Below are 16,748 nucleotides of genomic sequence, written 5' to 3'. Positions count from 1 at the left end.
GGTACACATCATTTGACAGTTGCCAGCTGTTGCTCGTGTGACTTCCATTTGGCAGGCAGTGGTTTGGAAGCAGAACTCATTGCCATTGACCACACAGAGGTGCCAGGAGTCAAACCCGCTCCTCGCTGACAAGGCTGCTGGGCAGCTCCCTTGGCTGCTTCTGGAGGCTTTCCCTGTCTGAAAGCTCGGCCTGACTGTAGCATAGCGTTCTGAGCAGCATCTTGCACTCCTTCTCTGTCGTTCTCACGCTTCCTTGGGATTTCGGCTACAGGATACCTGAGTGACCCATGGCAAGTCCAGGCAGGGGCAGCCACCAGAGCAGAGTGTGCTTGCTGTGTTGAGGCTGCTTGCAGGGGGAGCAGGTCTAGCACATTGGGCTGCCTGACTATCTATCCTACATGTTGTGGGCTCAGCCCTGATACAGGGTCTGCTTCCCTAGTGCTGGTGCTGTATGTAGCCCAGTCAGCTCGCCAGAAATCTCCAGGGGACCTCTGCTGACTCAGAGTGGTGTAGGACTATGCGTGTCTCATAGTCAGCCTGCCCAGGTGTGCCCGCCTGCTCAAGTGTGCTGCGTGCTGACCAGCACCAAGACCAAGTGTGTATGTAGTCTGTCCTACCTTTCCACTGTCTCTTGGAGGAGTCCTTTGCTTTGCCATCGCTGGTCTGTGTTTTCCTCTCCTAGCTCCAAAACCAGGTCCCCCAGAAAACTTCAGTCGTCTGAGTTCCCAGGGTCTTCCTTTCCTCCCATATGCTCCTGAGTCTCTGAGTCTCTGTACAAATGTCCCTAGTTGGGAAGAGACAATAAGCAGATGCTCAGAAAACTAGGACGGTGAGACAGGGCTGGGTGACAAGAGGTGGAGGCACGAAAAAGTAAAGAAGCTGTGGGACCGTGTCAGAATAGGCAGCGCCCAGCACATGTACCCTGCCACACACATCCAATCATGTATGCATATGGAAAAGACATTGGGATACATCCTGAGCTGTTAGTAGGAAAAAATGGTTTATATGGTATTGAGGAGCAGCCCTGGGGCCTCATGCGTACTAAACTGTGCCGTACCCCTGGCCTGCACCCACTTGATAGAACATACTGACTGGATATAGGTTTTCATAACGGATTTTCACTTTCCAAGTTAGCAAATTTTCTAAAATATTTTTGTATGTTTTGCATGAATCCATATGTAGTAAGAAGTGAAGGATATATTTTGTGGTACCAGGGATCAAACCCAGGGCCTTGCACATGCTGGATAAGGACTAAACTATTGAGTTCTAGCCACTTGCTCTTAAGAAGCCACATTGGCCCAGAGAGATGGCTCAGCAGTTAGAACAAGTACCTGAGTTTAATTCCCAGCACCCATATCAGATAACTCACAACTGCCTGTAGCTCCAATGTAATCTAATGTCTCTGGCCTCCATAGGCACCTGCACTCACATGCACAGACCCACACATACACATAATTAATAATAAGACAAATACTTTTTAAAGTTACATTATTTAGCCTGACATGTTGTACACTTTAATCCTGGCCAGAGTTCAAGGCCAGCCTGGGATATATGAGACTATTTTAATAAACCATATATATACATATATATGAAAGTTCACTTTGCTGGACCAACAGTTGGGGATACAGTGCAGCCTGCTGTGTTGTTTAAGGAGGTCACAGTTAAGGTTGCGGACTTAGCCCAATGGTAGAGTGCTTGCCTAGCATCCATGAATCCTTAGGTTCAGTCCCCAGCACCAAGTAAATGAGTGGCACCCCCTGTAAATCCAGCACTTGGGAGGCAAAGGCAGAAGAATCAGTTAAAAGTTGTTGATCACACAGTGAGTTTGAGGTTGGCCTTGGATCACAGTGAGCTCACTGCTCACTGTTGCCCTTGGTGCAAAGCTGCTGACTCGGCCATAAGCACCAGGCAGGTGGGTGTGACCATCCATAGACACTCTGGAATCTGGGGCCTCTTGGGTGTGTGGCAGCCGTAGATCCTTTCTTTGCCATGGTATGAGTTTCAGATTGAGGGAAATCGTATCAGACAAAGGATGTAGAGGATCTGTGCTGCTGATGCCGCTGTAGACTGCCCCTTACCTCTGCAAGTCACCTCACCGGGAACAAATGCTACTCCGGGAGGCCCTAGGGATATCAGGAGATCAGGAGGAACCCAAACATGGAAGTCTCAAGCCTTCTTTTATTTTCTCTTGTTATAAATAAACCACATACAAACACCTATTAATAGAACCCAATCTAGTCTATAGTCTAGGTCAGGAGCTTGTGTTTGTCAGTCCTGTGAGGCTGAGCGGATTTCCAGTAAAATTCTAACCTACCTACTTCTCCGTTGTCAGAGCCAACCTCTGCTCATGCACCAAGGTGTCCTGCTGTCTCTTTGCCTGGGGGGGTGCCAAAGCCTGGACCTGGGACTAGGAGGAGTCTGGCATCTTCTGTCCACTAGGTGGCTCTGTTTCTCAGCCAGATGGCAGGGCTCCACCCTAAGGTTCCCTGAACTTGAGAAAACTTCGTTTGGACTGTTCCTCTACACCGAGGTCCTGAGGCAGACCCACCCAAAGGACAGCACTCAGCCTCACCCCTGGGAACCCAGCTACCATCTAGGCTCATACACTATTGCCCACTGGGGCGGTGGGTGGGGGTTGGTACCAGAGTAGTTGGTTCTCTACCCACCACACACAGTCTAGCTGTGTTTGTAGAGAACGGGCAAATGCTGGAAAAGACCCTGAGCCAGAAGACTGCACCTAAGGGCTGATCAAATGGTCTCAGTAGTGGCCTCCCAGTACTAAACAGTGTCCCCCTGCCTCCCCCAGTTCTCAGCCTGCCTGATCCCTATTAAGCAAAGATTACTATGACTGCCTCCTTCCTCGCCTTCATCCTCAATGCTCCCCCTTCCTGTCCTCTCCAGTGCATTGGTGTCTTTAGATTCAGTCCTTTGCCTTAACCCTTTCTCTCTCTACCCTATTTCCCATGACTTCCACAGACCTCAGGTCAATACCTTCCAAATATTCCCTTAGCCCAGCCCCCTCTCCAAATCCCCAGAGCGTCGTCTGACTGTCCTTACACAGCTCCTTCCCTGCATGCTCAGCAGGCCCAACTGGGCCCTCCTTTCCAGACCCACTTCTCCACCTGTGTTATCACCAGGTGCGGGAGCAGAACATGGGCTTGGCTTATTTCTAGCACTGTGGTTGTTTCTCCTGCCTTAATGCTTCCCAGATGGGCCTCAGCCTCTCCTTCTTGTTTGACTTCTTGTCTTATGTTTTTGTTGCTGTTGTTTTGTTTTGGTTTTTTAAGATTAATTTATTTTTATTTTTATGTGTGTGTATTACACACACACACACACACACACACACACACACACACACACACCATATGCCTGCAGTACCCATAGAGACCAGAGAGGGCACTGGATACCCTGAACTGCAGTTATAGATGATTGTGAGCTGCCATGTATGCTGGGAACCGAATGCAGGTCTTCTGCAGGAGCAGCCCGTGCTCTTAATCTCTGAGCCATCTCTCCAGGCCCAGTTGTCTCAGGCTTTTTGTGTGTTTCCAGATAGGGTCTTGTATGGAATAGGCTGGTGTTGAACTTGCTTTGTTGCTGAGAATGATCTTAAACTTTCAAAAATATTTTTCATTTATTTATGTGTGTGTGTGCCTGCCATGACACACAAGTGGAGATCAGAAAACAATTTTCAGGCGTCAGTTTTCTCCTCCTATTATGTGGGATCCAGAGATTGAACTCAGGTTATCAAGCTTAACTGCAGGTGCCTTTCCCTGATGAACCATTATGCCCACCCTGTCTTGAACTTTTGACCATTTTTAGTGCTAAGATTATTGGCATGCTGTGTTGAGGACCAAACCCAGAGATTTATGCATGCTAGGCAAATACCCTACCAATTGAGCCATTTCCTATCCCTGCTAGCTCAATTATTTTTAAATTAAGCAACAGCTTATTTTATTTTATTTGAAGATTTGTTTATCTATTACATTTACAGTGTTCTGCCTGCATGTATGCCTGGAGACCAGAAGAGGGCACCAGATCTCATTATAGATGATTGTGAGCTACCATATGGTTGCTGGGAATTGAACTCAGGAAGAACAGTTAATGCCCTTAACCTATGAGCCAACTTTCCAGCCCCAGCTTAATTTACTTTTGTGTGTATGTTTTCTTTGTCTGCATATGTGTGCTTGGTGCCTGCAGATGCTACATCATATGGAGCTGGAGTTATGGATAGTTGTAAGTTGCCATGAGAGTGTTGAGAATCAAATCTAGGCATCCTCTACAAGAATGGCAAATGAGGACTGGAGAGATGGCTCAAAGGTTAAGAGTACTGGCTGCTCTTGCAGAGGTCCTGAATTCAATTCCCGGCAACCATATGGTGGCTCAGAGCCATCTCATAATGAGATCTGATGTCCTCTTCTGGCAGGCAGGCATACGTAGAGGCAGAATGTTACATACATAATAAATAAATAAATCTTTAAAAAAATGGCAAATGATAGCCACTGAGCCATCTCTCCAGCCCCTTTCCAACTGAGCTTCTAGAGAGGTTCTCAGTGGCATCTTTTTGGTTTTTCAAGACAGGGTTTCTCTGTGTACTAGCCCTGACTATCCTGGAACCCACTTTGTAGATCGGGCTGGCCTCAAATTCATAGACATCTGCCTGTCTCTGTCTCTTGAGTACTGGGATTAAATGCGTGCACCACCACTGCCTGACTCGTAACTGGCATCTTGATTAATCTTAGTCCCCTGGTCCACTCTCTATTCCTATGGCCAGAGTGACTTTTGAAGGCTTAGAAGGAACAGTACTGAGGAGGTACAGTCTTACACTTGCACGGTACCCTCACCCATACCTTACAGTCACAGTGATTGACTGGCATCCTAGACTGCTGTGCTCACCTCTCTGCCTCTGCACTGGCACGCCCAAGAACTCAGCCCTTAACCCCTGCCTCCGGCGGCTTGGCCCAGACCCTCCGCTGACCAGATGCTGAGTTCCTTGAGCTTGGGATTGAGGCTTCCTTCTAAGTGTGCATCTGTGTGGCTGTGTCGACCTCACCAGGCTCTTGGTAACTAAGGTTGAGCACAGTGATCGAGCAGGTTCTAGGAGTCAGAGAGGCAGTGAATTTTGTGGGTACTATCTCCTGGTCCCCAAGGATGGCCTAGCAGACGTGACAGCCAGGCATGACTCTGCTTTGAACCAAAGGAAATCAATGCTTCACTAGGCAGTTGGTCCTCCGCAAAGGTCCAGCTGCAGACATGGTAGAGGGTGGGGGATGTGGGGTTGGAGCTGCCGCTCTTGAAGCCACAGAATGCTGAGCTTCCCTGTGGCGTCGGTGCTAGCACACAGTGTGCATCGATTCTCTTTCCTGGCTCTGAAGGGATGCGTGATCACTGTGGAAATGAGAGAGGAGATGCAGATGAGCTTAGACTTTGCACAGACTGTTTCCTTTTCTTCATGTTCTTCTTAGCCTCTCATAGCCTTTTACCAGCTAGGCAGTCACTTCTGTCAGCGTTGGCTTCAGAGTATACTGCTTTGATACTCGTCTGAGCATACATACATACATATATGTATATTTGTAAGATTTTTTTTTTTACTTCAGGCAATTTCATTGAGCTCTTCAACAATTCCCAAGAAAACGTTTTGGTCGTTGCATAATATGCAGCATCTGTCTATCATAAGTTATTGACCAGTCTCTTCCTGTTGGATCTCATTTCTGCTATTAATCATCATGATGGCAAGCATTCATTAGGCTGGTTTTCCGTGCCAAGTTCCTTGCAAAGAAATACACAAGGGCTCCCCCAGTGAGTGTCGTTAGAACCCTGTCACATTGGTTCTCTCTGGCTGAGAGAGGTAGCTCAAGACCATAGAGTCAGCCAGTGTGGGACTTGAACCCAGGCCCTATAGAAGAGCAGCCTAACCACTGAGCCATCTCTCCAGCCCCCTAGGGATGTTTTTATACGACTTGGTTTGGTTTTTTAATATATTGGCCTTGAACTCACGGTGTGCCTTAGCCTCACACTGGGATTACCACTGAGTGCCACCATACCTGGCAGAATTGTGACTCTTGTGCTGTGCCTTGGGTGGGCTCTTGTCCAGTGTCCCAGGGCTGACATGACTCATTTTGACAAGGAACCTCCTTGTTCTTTCTCTGCCAAGGGAATTCCGGGGGACACTCTTGGTCTGCCTTTGAGAGCTATTGTTTGTCATATTGGCTCCCTGGGCCTGTTATAGCTTCTGTCTGAGTCTGCTTTCTCGGAGGGATTTTCAGGAAAGGGCTGTGGGCTTTTTCAGGCCTGCTGGCTTTCCCCTGCAGAAACAGAGGCAGCTGGTTCAGGATGCTACCAGAAAGCCTAAAATAGTTTCTTGGTCTCATGGTTAAACTGAGAGCTTCTGATAGCAATGTTACAGGGAAAACAGCAGGAATTAGGCACTTTGGGAGTGGCCCAGTTCTGCAGTCTCTGCACTTGACCCTTAAAGTGCCCCGAGGCCAAGGATGTCAGCTTGAGCATCTCCATTTTTCTCTGGAATTTTCTCTGGGATCCCCCGCCCCCACCATTCAGCCTCTGTCTTCTCTCTTCCTTCATGTGCCCTCTCACAGCCCTCCCATGCCCAGCTGGTACCCGGCTCTGGCTCCCACTCCCCATGCCAGTCTTTGTCCCACAGTAGCAGGACTCTGTGGAGAGAGGGTCTGTGCTTAGTTTACGTCACACATTCAGACCAAGCCCCATGGAGGCTGAGAAGCTCTGAGTGTGCTGACCCCCCCCCCCCCACTGTGATTTTTGGCTCTCTCCCCCAGGCCAGCTCCTTCCAGGCGCCTTCTAGAAGCCCCAGGTGAAAACTGTCAGTGCTGAAATTAGAGTCAGCCCAGGGAAGGTTCATCTGGGACAGGAAGCTCAGCCTCTTGACTTTAATTAACACTTGTGTGAGAATTACCTGTAACCCAGTAACAGGGTTGAGGCAGAAGTCACATGCATTGTACAGAAATCCACCGGGATCTGGTTTGTAACACTGGTATTGACAGAGAAAAGGAACCCCAGACAGGAGTGGAGAATGTGCTGCGATGCAGCCCTTTAGCAAAGCCGAGAACAAATGCTTGAAAGGCCTTAAAACCCCTGGCATGACTTCCCAACACCCTGCTAAGCGGTGGGTCCCTGTCCTGGGCGGGGCATGGGGGCCACTCTGTCCAGCATTTGGACAGTTCCAGTCACATGGGCCTCTCTTTACTGTAAGCTCAGCACGGTGTCAGATGACAGCTGTCCCCCATGAAGGACAATAGGGTACGTGTACAAATGCCTAAGAGCTTTGAGTACGGAAGCCCACCCAGGAAGCTAGAACGCAGGCTCAACCCCAGTCAATCACAGTACTTTGCCAGAGAGCCTGGTAATCTGCATTTTTAGCAAAGTGTGGCGTGGTGTTGTATATCTGCAATCCTAGCACTCAGGAGTTGATGCCAGCCTGTGCCCTTCCCTAGATTCAGGGAATCGTATGACAGCTAGATGTGCCTAGCTTTAGAGCCTGTCCTGGAACTTGCTCTGTAGACCAGGCTGGCCTCGAATTTACAGAGATCCCCCTGCCTCGGCCTCCCGAGTGCTGGGATTAAAGGTGTGGCCACCACCGCCTGACTGGATGCCGCCTTTTAAACAAAGCTAGATATGATGAAGTTGGGCTATTGCCTGGCTACAATGGAAGCTGAGGTAGTAGTGTCACCTGAACTCAAGAATTCCAGAATAGCTTGGGGCAAAGTATCAAAACTGTCTGGGGATGGGAGGATGAGGTTGAAGGAACAGAGCAAGCAGCAACAAGGAAATGGCTCCAAGGTGATTCTGACGCTCTGCTGCAGGGTCTAATCTGAGAATATGCAAGTTCTGTAGTGAGAACCTGGTCATCCCTGAGCCCTGGGGACAAGGCCCATGTGTCCTTTCATTCTGTTGCTGTGGACACTCTGACCGAAAGCATCCTAGGAGAGGAAAGGATCTATTTCACCTTACAGACCAGTCCACTGTTGAGGGATGTCAAGCAGGAACTCAAGGCACACAGCGTTTCTTCTAACCAAGGACCTCCCTCATAGCCATGGAGGCACAGCAGACGCCACGCTTCCTTCTACAGCTCATGCCTAGGGTATGCTGCCTCACACAGAGGGCTGGGCTCTCCTAGATCAGTTAACAATAAAAGTCTCCCAGAGGCCTGCCCACAGGCTGCTCTGACCTGTGCAATCCTTGTTTGAGACTCCCTTCTGGGTTGACCTTGAAGCCAACTAGGACACCTCTGGGACATAGTCACATTTTCTGGTCTGGAAGAACCTATGTTTGGGGGAGATACTGGAAAAATTTATATGGGGAGAAGAAACACCTCGCCTGGAAACTTTAAAGGTCGTGTGTGTGTGTGTGTGTGTGTGTGTGTGTGTTGCAGGCTCGGTGGGGTGGGAGGGTAGTTGTGGGTGCAGGGCCCCAGGGGACGCAGCTGGAATTTGTCACCACCGATGTCCCTGGACATTATTCCCGGTGTGTTAGTGAGGACACAGGTGCCATTTACCTTACTTCACAGATGAATAAACTGAGCTTGACTGCACAGGGACCTCCCTGACCTCCACAGGTAGTCAGAGTTAAGGTCGGGCCCAGGTCCCAGGAAACAGTGGAAGCTGGAAAGGGCCTGTAGTTGTTGTCTCCTGTACTCTTTATTGGCCTGTTTTAGGAAGCCACCCATGACATCTCTGGCTTTGGAACCCAGTAGGCACCACAGAGCCTAGTGCTGCTCCTGCTGCTAAGCCATTGGTGAATCAGAACCCCCTGTTCCCATAGCAACCCAAGTGTGGCACTCCCTTGGGTAAAAAGCCTCCCCTGGGAGCTTTGGGCTATCAAAGCGGAGGTGTATAGAACACCTGGCTCATAGCCTTGGGATGCTAAAAACAGCACATGCTGCCCAGTGGGTGTTGGTTTATGTGGGAGGAAGCCCCATGCAGGAGGAGCACCAGCCTTGCTCCCCTCAGAACTTCTTCCCTTTGGGGCCAGTTTTTCCAGATAGCAATTCCCCAGAACTAGTAGCTGAGGCCTTGCAGTCTTGGATACTTGCTGACGTTCCAGATAATGAACTCATGGCCTGAGGAGGTGCTGCACCCAACCCAGGCAGTCAGGGAAGGGGCTAGAGCATTCAGAGCGGGAATCACACCATGTTCCTGGGGTCGCTTGCTCTGTCATGAATGGGTGTTGTGTGTGCTGAAAATGTCTCACTGAGCCTGGAGTTCACAAGGCTCGGCAGGGGTGCTCCTTGGGAATTTAGAGGTACTCATCAAAGTGCCCTACATTGATGATGACTCACAAAGGGGGTTCCCTCTATTAGCTTTGGGAATTTGGAGTCTCTGCAGCCATAGGGTTGCAATTTTTTAGGTTTTCAAACAGCTGATTTAAAAAAATGATTTTTTATTTTATATGTATGAACGTTTTGCCTGCATCTATATCTGTGTGCCATATGGATATGTGGTATCTACAGAGGTCAGAAGAGGGCATTGGATCTCCTGGAACTAGAATTACAAACAGCTGTGACCCGCCAAATGCTGGGAGCCAAACCTGAGTCCTCTGCAAGGGCAGCGAGTGTTAACCACTGAGCCATCTCTCCAGCCCCAACAGGCTGTGTGCCTGTGTGCGTGTAGGTCAGAGGAGAGCTTTCAGGGTTGTTCTGCTCCACATTGTTTAGGCAGGGGTTCTCTGGTTGTTTCTGCTGTGCCTCATACTCTAGGCAGCCTGGTCCCTGAGCTTCTGGGCAGTTTTCCTGGCTTGTCTCCCATAGGCATGCTGGGATTACAGAAGCGTACATTCTGAGCCTTCACAAGACTCTAGGGATTTAATTTAAGTTGGCATGCTGTCAGTTTCCACCTTTTTTTTTTGTCAGAGTCTCTGAATTTACCAATTGGCTAGACTTGCAGGTTAATGGTTAATGAGCTCCAAGGATCCTCACGTCTCTGTATAACCTAGCATGAAGGTTTCGGACATGCATAGAATATGTATATGTAGCCGGGCGGTGGTGGCGCACGCCTTTAATCCCAGCACTCGGGAGGCAGAGGCAGGCAGATCTCTGTGAGTTCAAGACCAGCCTGGTCTACAAGAGCTAGTTCCAGGACAGGCTCCAAAACCACAGAGAAACCCTGTCTCGAAAAACCAAAAAAAAAAAAAAAAAGAATATGTATATGTATATACACATGTACAAATACATACAAAGAATATACATATACATATTCTTATGTATATCCAACTGAACCATGCCCTCCCTCAGCCCCGAGGTCTCTAATCTGTACTTGGGCTAGGTAGGTGTAGGGTTCCATAGAAACACAGGAGATAATGGGTACCTGGCCCCAGATGCCTGTAGCTGGAGTAGTCCTGGGACACCTATGCCAGTAAGGGGTGCTGTAGTTTCAGTGACCTTAAAGATGGCAGAGCCAAGGTCCCTATCCCCAGGGCTCAAGCTGTCATGAAAGTTGGGCTTTGAGGAGCTCAAGATTAGGTCATATGGTATCCAGCTGTGGCTGGTGCTGCTCGTATGAGTCCCCCTTTCCCAGTGTCCTGCCCATCCTGGGCTGTGAGGTTCTTGGGGCTTGCAGGAGACTTATAAGTTCAAGGTCAGCCTGGGCAACATATCAAGACCCGATCTTAAATTACAACAGAAGGACAGCAAGGATGATGCTTGTCCACCTTCAGGAGCCCTTCTCCCCAAACCACACTGTCCCTGTGGTCATCTGTTTTGGGTGTGAGTGCTGGCTTGAGACAGAGCCTTGCTTTCAACACGGCTGGTGTGATTTCATTCCCAGCTCACAAACAGCAGTGACCCCATTGTCTGGCCCCGCCCCCGGACTAGGGCCAGCTTCCCTGTTTCTGTGCTTCTGCATACTTGCCATTTTTCCCTCCCCAGTCACTTGACTAGCTCCATTAAAAGGCCAGAGCTGGCATTGGACGTGGGTTGGAAGGACCAGCGGGTGCCTGCCCCACCCTATGCAGAGAGCTGAGCCTTAGCCCTGCTTTCTAGATGGATGAGCCACAGGAGTAGAGGCCATCAGAGGATGGTTGACACTTGAGTTCCATGTTGAGTTCCCCTAAAGCTTTGTTGGTGTTTTCTAACCCTGGGTCTTGGTTCCCTTCTCATAGTAACACAGACAGATTGGTCCAGGCTTTGTCTGAGGCTTGGCATTCCTCAGTGCTCTGGACAGCTAGAGACAGTTGTTTCGCTTCTCCTAGAGAAATAACAAGGTGCTCTGTGTAGAAAAGGCAAGGACTCCAGACCCTAGGCCTCAGATTCACCCAGCTGCTTCATGTCTCTGAACAAGGGGCTTTCCCAGGTGATCGGACTGTGACTGAGAACAAGGCTAGTTCACAGCATGTACACCATGGCTAGTCCCCGAGAATACAGTGTGTCCACCATAGCTAGTCCCTGGTCACACAGCATGTCCACCATGGCTAGTCCCTGGTCACACAGCGTGTCCACCATAGCTAGTCTCTGTGTCCACCATGGCTAGTCCCTGGTCACACAGCATGTACACCATGGCTAGACTCTGGTCACACAGCATATACACCATGGCTAGTCTCCAAGAATACAGTGTGTCCACCATGGGGAACAGATTAATGGCATTGGAGGCATACCCCAGTTGTAGACTGCTTGCCTAGCATTCCTGAGGCCTTGTCTTGATCCCTGTACCTCACAAAACTGGATGTGAGATATCACCTGTCATCTCAGCACTCGGGAACTAGTAGGAGGGTCAGAAGGTGAACCTTATCCTTGCCTACACAGTGAGTTCAAGGTTATCCTGGGCTTCATGAGAACATGTTTCATCTCTCTCTCTCTCACACACACACACACACTGCTATGGTGCTGAGAATGCTGAAGATGACCACAGCTGCCTGGGCAATAAGACCCTGGGCACTGTTTCAGAATGGCCGTCAGAAAGGGTGTGAGGTTGTGTGGGGGGCTCCAAGGCCTCTGCTTTCTTATCACTTGCTAGTGTCTGTCTCTCATCCTGCCTATCCTGTCCACATGTGTGGGGCAGCACCTCCTGGGAACTGTGGCGTGTGTTTCCAGAGTGGTGCAGAGCTGCTCTCAGGAGCTTGCTGGCCATGCCTGTAACCCAGCACTCAGAAGGGATACGAGTGTCAGTCTGAGGCCAGCCTGGGCTAGCTACCTAGTAAGGCCCTGTCTCCTAGAAGACTGAGTTCAACTGGAGATGTAGCTCGGTGATGATCGAGCCCCCTGCTTCTTGTGCCCTGGATTTGTTTAATCCATCATTGAAAAGGGGCGGGGTAAGTGATGTAAGTAATAGATTTCAACTTCTTGTTGTTTTGTTTTTACCAAGACAGGCTTTCTCTGTGTAGCCCTGGCTGTCATGGAATTCTGTCTGTAGACTATTCTGGCCTCGAACTGACAGAGATCTGCCTGCCTCTGCCTCTAGTGCTGGGGTTAAAGGCTTGTGCCACCACTGTCAGGTGACTTCAACTTTTTTTAAATTTTGAGTAGTTAGAGTATAAGGCAGTTCTGTCCCCAGGCCCCACATAGTGGAAGGAGAGAACAGACTCCTGCGGTGTCCTCCAACCTCCGTGTGCCCTATATCACACACACATCCTCACCCACACAGAAAATGAGGACATGTAATAAAAATTGCCCCTAAGTGTTGTAGTATTGTTGATAAATGATACTATCAGTGAAATTATTTTCTTTTTTAATAATTTTATTTATTTTTTATTTCATATGCATTGTTGTTTTGCTTGCATGTAGATCTGCGTGAGGGTACTGGGTTCCCTGTAAATGGGGTTGCAGACAATTGTGAGCTGCCCTGTGGGAATTAAACCTGGGACCTCTGCAAGAGCAGTCAGTGCTCTTAACCACTGAGCCACCTCTCCAGCCCCCAGAATTATTTTCTTAGTTTCATTTTCAGATTACTCATTGCTAGTGTATGCAAATAGAATTTACCTGTTTGTTTAATTTTGTTTTTTGAGACCAGGTTTTTGTGTGTAGCTCAGGCTGTCCTGGAACTCGCTCTGTACATCAGCCTGGTCTCAAACTCACAGAGACCCTCCTGCCTCTGCCTCCCCAGTGCTGGGATTAAAAGTATGCCCCACCCTGCTAGTTTGTAGCTTTTCAGTAAGTAGAACTTACAGAGCATTTTCTACTTATAAGATTATGATATCCGCAAATAGAAAGTTTCCTCCCTTTTTTCTAATGTGTATGCGATTTATTTAGTTATTTGTTTTTGCCTAACTGCCCAGGAACGAACCTTCAGAACTACCTAGAGAAGCCAGGTGAGGTGGCAAATGCCGGAAATGTCAGCACTGGGGAGGCTGAAGCAAGAGGCTTGTCAGTCAGCCGCAAGTCTGGGCTACATGAGACCTGCTCCCAAATATCCAAAACAAATAAAAATCAATTTGAGTAAAAATTTTGAGAACAGACAGGCTTTTTCTTCTTCCCGTCTTTCTGGGGTGAGTTTTAGCCATGCAGTATGGTGACAGTTGTGGTTCTTGTGGGTGCCCTTTATCTGGGTAGAGAAGTCCCATGTTTCCTGTTCAATGCATCTTTGTCATGGAAGGATGCTGGATTCTGTTAGGTTCATTTTCTGTGTAAAGGTGATGGTGTGGGTTGTGCCCTTTAGTCTGTTGGTAGACCATGTTACGTCACGCGAGTTTAAGATGTTAAACCAGGGGCTGGAGAGATGGCTCAGTGGTTAAGAGCATTGCCTGCTCTTCCAAAGGTCCTGAGTTCAATTCCCAGCAACCACATGGTGGCTCACAACCATCTGTAATGAGGTCTGGTGCCCTCTTCTGGCCTGCAGACATACACGCAGAAAGAATATTGTATACATAATAAATAAATAAATATTAAAAAAAAATCTGTGAGAGACCTTTAAAAAAAAAAAAAAAAGATGTTAAACCAGCCCTGCTTTCCTAGAATAATTTGGTATGGCTATATGATCTATTTTTATGTGTTGTTCTATACATTTTGCTAGTGTTTATTAAGCAGTTTTTCCATATTCATAGGAGGTCCACATCTGTGGTTCGTGTGTGTGTGTGTGTGTGTGTGTGATGTACTGTCCAGTCTTGGTATTCTTATTTAATTTGTTAAAGAAGACATTCAGGAGTGTAGCTCCCCCTGCCTGGGCTTACCTGTATCTGGTGGGAAGCAATGAACAGAAGGTCTGAGCCCAAGTTCTGACTTTGGGTATCAGTGGGAAAGATGGGAAAGATTTTTATGCCAGTAAAATAGATTGCTGGCCTGGGGGTAGAGGATGGCATTGACAGGGCAGCGAAGAGGGTACCCGGGGGCTGTGTTCCTCTTCTGGCTCAGGAACTGAGTTTTAAGGCTCAAGCCATGATGACAAACTGAGCCGCTCTAACTGAATGATCCACTGTAACAGAGAGGCTGAAGGATGCTCCGGAAGAACTTCAGCTGCCCTCTCTTTGGCTCCAGAGGAAGGAGGTCCTGGTGGTCAGCCAGTGCTTCAAAGACAGGAGATAGTGTGGGATGGGCAGCACCTCTGGGCTGCCGCAGCCCCAGCCACAGAGCAGAGGCTCGGAATGAGGCCTGTGGATTCTCAGGCAGGGAGGACATGGCCAGCTGGCATGTGGGAGGGTAAAACTCTTACAAAGCTTGCTCTGGGTGTCTTCTTACATACTCACCAGAGTGACTATGTGACCTTAAGAAGGTCATTGTCCTAGCTAGAGTTTCTGCTGTTGTCATTTAAACACCATAACCAAAGCGTCTCAGGGAGGAAAGGGGTTGACCTCACTCACAGTTCCATGCCACTGTTGACCCATTGCCAGGCAGTGAGGGCAGAGCTGATGCAGAGGCCATGAACGGGTGCTGCTCGCTAACTTGCTCCCTGTTGCTTGCTCAGCCTGCTTTCTTATAGAACCCAGGACCACCAGCCCAGGGATGGCCCCACCCACATTGGCTATGTCCTCCCCATCAATCACTTTAAGGAAATGTCTTACAGCCATATCTTATGGAGGTATTTTCTTAATTGAGGTTCCTTCCTCTCCAATGACTTCAGCTTGTATCAGGTGGACATAAAACAGCCAGTACAGTTACTGTCTTCATAGCACAGGACGTATACCCAGCGAGCAGTCTGCAGAGTTCAGTAATCAGGATTTGAGCTTCTCTGAGGAGCTGGTGGCCCACTCCCTCTGCACACCCACCATTCCCTCCTGGGGACCCAGTGCTGGTTTTGTGCCTGCAGCTCACTGCAGAGGCCCAGGGTCCCTTCAAGAAAGCCTACGAGACAGATGAGAAAGAGAGCGCATTCACTGCCACAGAAGCATCTTCTGCCGACACTGGCAGTCTTGCTCCCACCCCCTCATGCCCTCGGAAAAACCAGCTTCTGTAGGTGCCCAGCTCAGCTGCCATGCCGAGTATGATGTAATCCCGGAGTCTGTGGTTGCTAGGACAATCCTGCCTGCAGTGACAGTGCGTGGTCCCAGGACTGGAGCCAGAACAGAATGTTTCCGAGAAAACAGAAAGGATTCATAGGGCATCTCAAGCAAAGGTGTCTCTTCCCAAGAAGCCAGATATCTGCTCCTTTCTGGGGGCTTGTCTTCTCAGGAATGCTGCTAAGTACAGACTCCCAGAGGCAGAAATGGTGGGTGGATGACAGATTAAGTTGCTTTAGCGCCTCTGCTGATGTGAAGGCGGGCCTTCCGGATGTCATGTGTTCTTATGGGCTGCCCTTCTGCAGCAGCACCTGAGGTGCCTCCTGGCTCCTCCCGGCAGCAATGTGTGCAGGAAGCACTCCCCGGTCCTGTGGACAAGGAGAGCCATCTCTACGTTGACTCTAGTCCAAGTGACAGAGACCCTATTGCACCCCACCCCCATCCAACCCAATCCTCGGAGGCCTTTCCTGTCCCTGCTGTTCCCATCTGCCTCTTCCAGGGAGATTGCCTCCAATATCGCAGCAGGGAAGTATGAAAGACCACCGGCAGCCTGACAGTTACAGTTTAGAGCAACATGCTGGACTACCGGTTAGAAAAGGCAGACAGGTAGTGTGGGATGCAAGGACAGAGAGGCACAGGCAGCTCGCAGGTTAGCTTGTCCAGCTCCTTCCCTCCTCCTCTTGCCTCTTTTGGCCAAGTGTCAGAGCCTGTCTTAGGGAAAACAAGACAAAGGAAGTGGTGGTACATAGCTTTAATCCCAGCACTCAGGAAGCAGAGACTGGCAGAATTTTGTGAGTTCAAGGCCAGTCTAGTCTACAAAGTGAGTTCTAGGACAGTCAGGACTGTTAACACAGAAAAACCTTGTCTCAGAAAACCAGTGTGTGTGTGTGTGTGTGCATTTTGTTTTATGTCTAAGAGCATTTTGCCTGTGTATATGTATATGGTGCTCATGGAGGTCAGAAGAGAATGTTAGATCCCCTGGAACTGGAATTACAGATAGTTGTGAGCCAGGGTGCACGTGCTAGCCACTGATCTTGGGTCCTCTGCAAGGGCAACAAGTGCTCTCAACCTCGGAGCTATCTCTCCAGCTCCAAGATCTAAACCTGAAAGGTAGAAAAGTTTCCCAAGAAAATCTTACCTCCCACCCTAATGGTCCAGGGCCAACGACCTGTCTCCTGACTTAGCCATGTGGCCTTGAACAAGCCTCTGGACCACACCCCATAGCCTCACAGCAGGGTGGGATCACTGGCAGGTCCCCAGCTTGGCTACAGGAGACAGGAAAGGGCTGGATTTCATTAGAAGCACTTCTCCTCTCTTTCCCTCTTTTATTTAGGTTGTCTTGTACCCCAGGCTGGCCC

The 16,748-nt window shown here is 49.1% G+C and overlaps 1 protein-coding gene across 3 annotated transcripts in view; it reads left to right on the top strand.

Moving 5' to 3' along the window:
• The window catches only part of LOC121447914 (beta-catenin-interacting protein 1), a 47,636-nt gene that overhangs the window by 30,252 nt on the left and 636 nt on the right, over positions 1–16,748 (top strand). The window lies entirely within an intron of this gene.

The sequence above is a fragment of the Microtus oregoni genome, unplaced genomic scaffold, assembly GCF_018167655.1.
Source record: "Microtus oregoni isolate MIOR12 unplaced genomic scaffold, Mior012 000005F_ref0000423, whole genome shotgun sequence".
NCBI classification, from domain to species: domain Eukaryota; kingdom Metazoa; phylum Chordata; class Mammalia; order Rodentia; family Cricetidae; genus Microtus; species Microtus oregoni.
The sequence above is the reverse complement of the archived record's forward strand: the minus strand, read 5'-3'. Positions and strand labels throughout refer to the sequence as shown.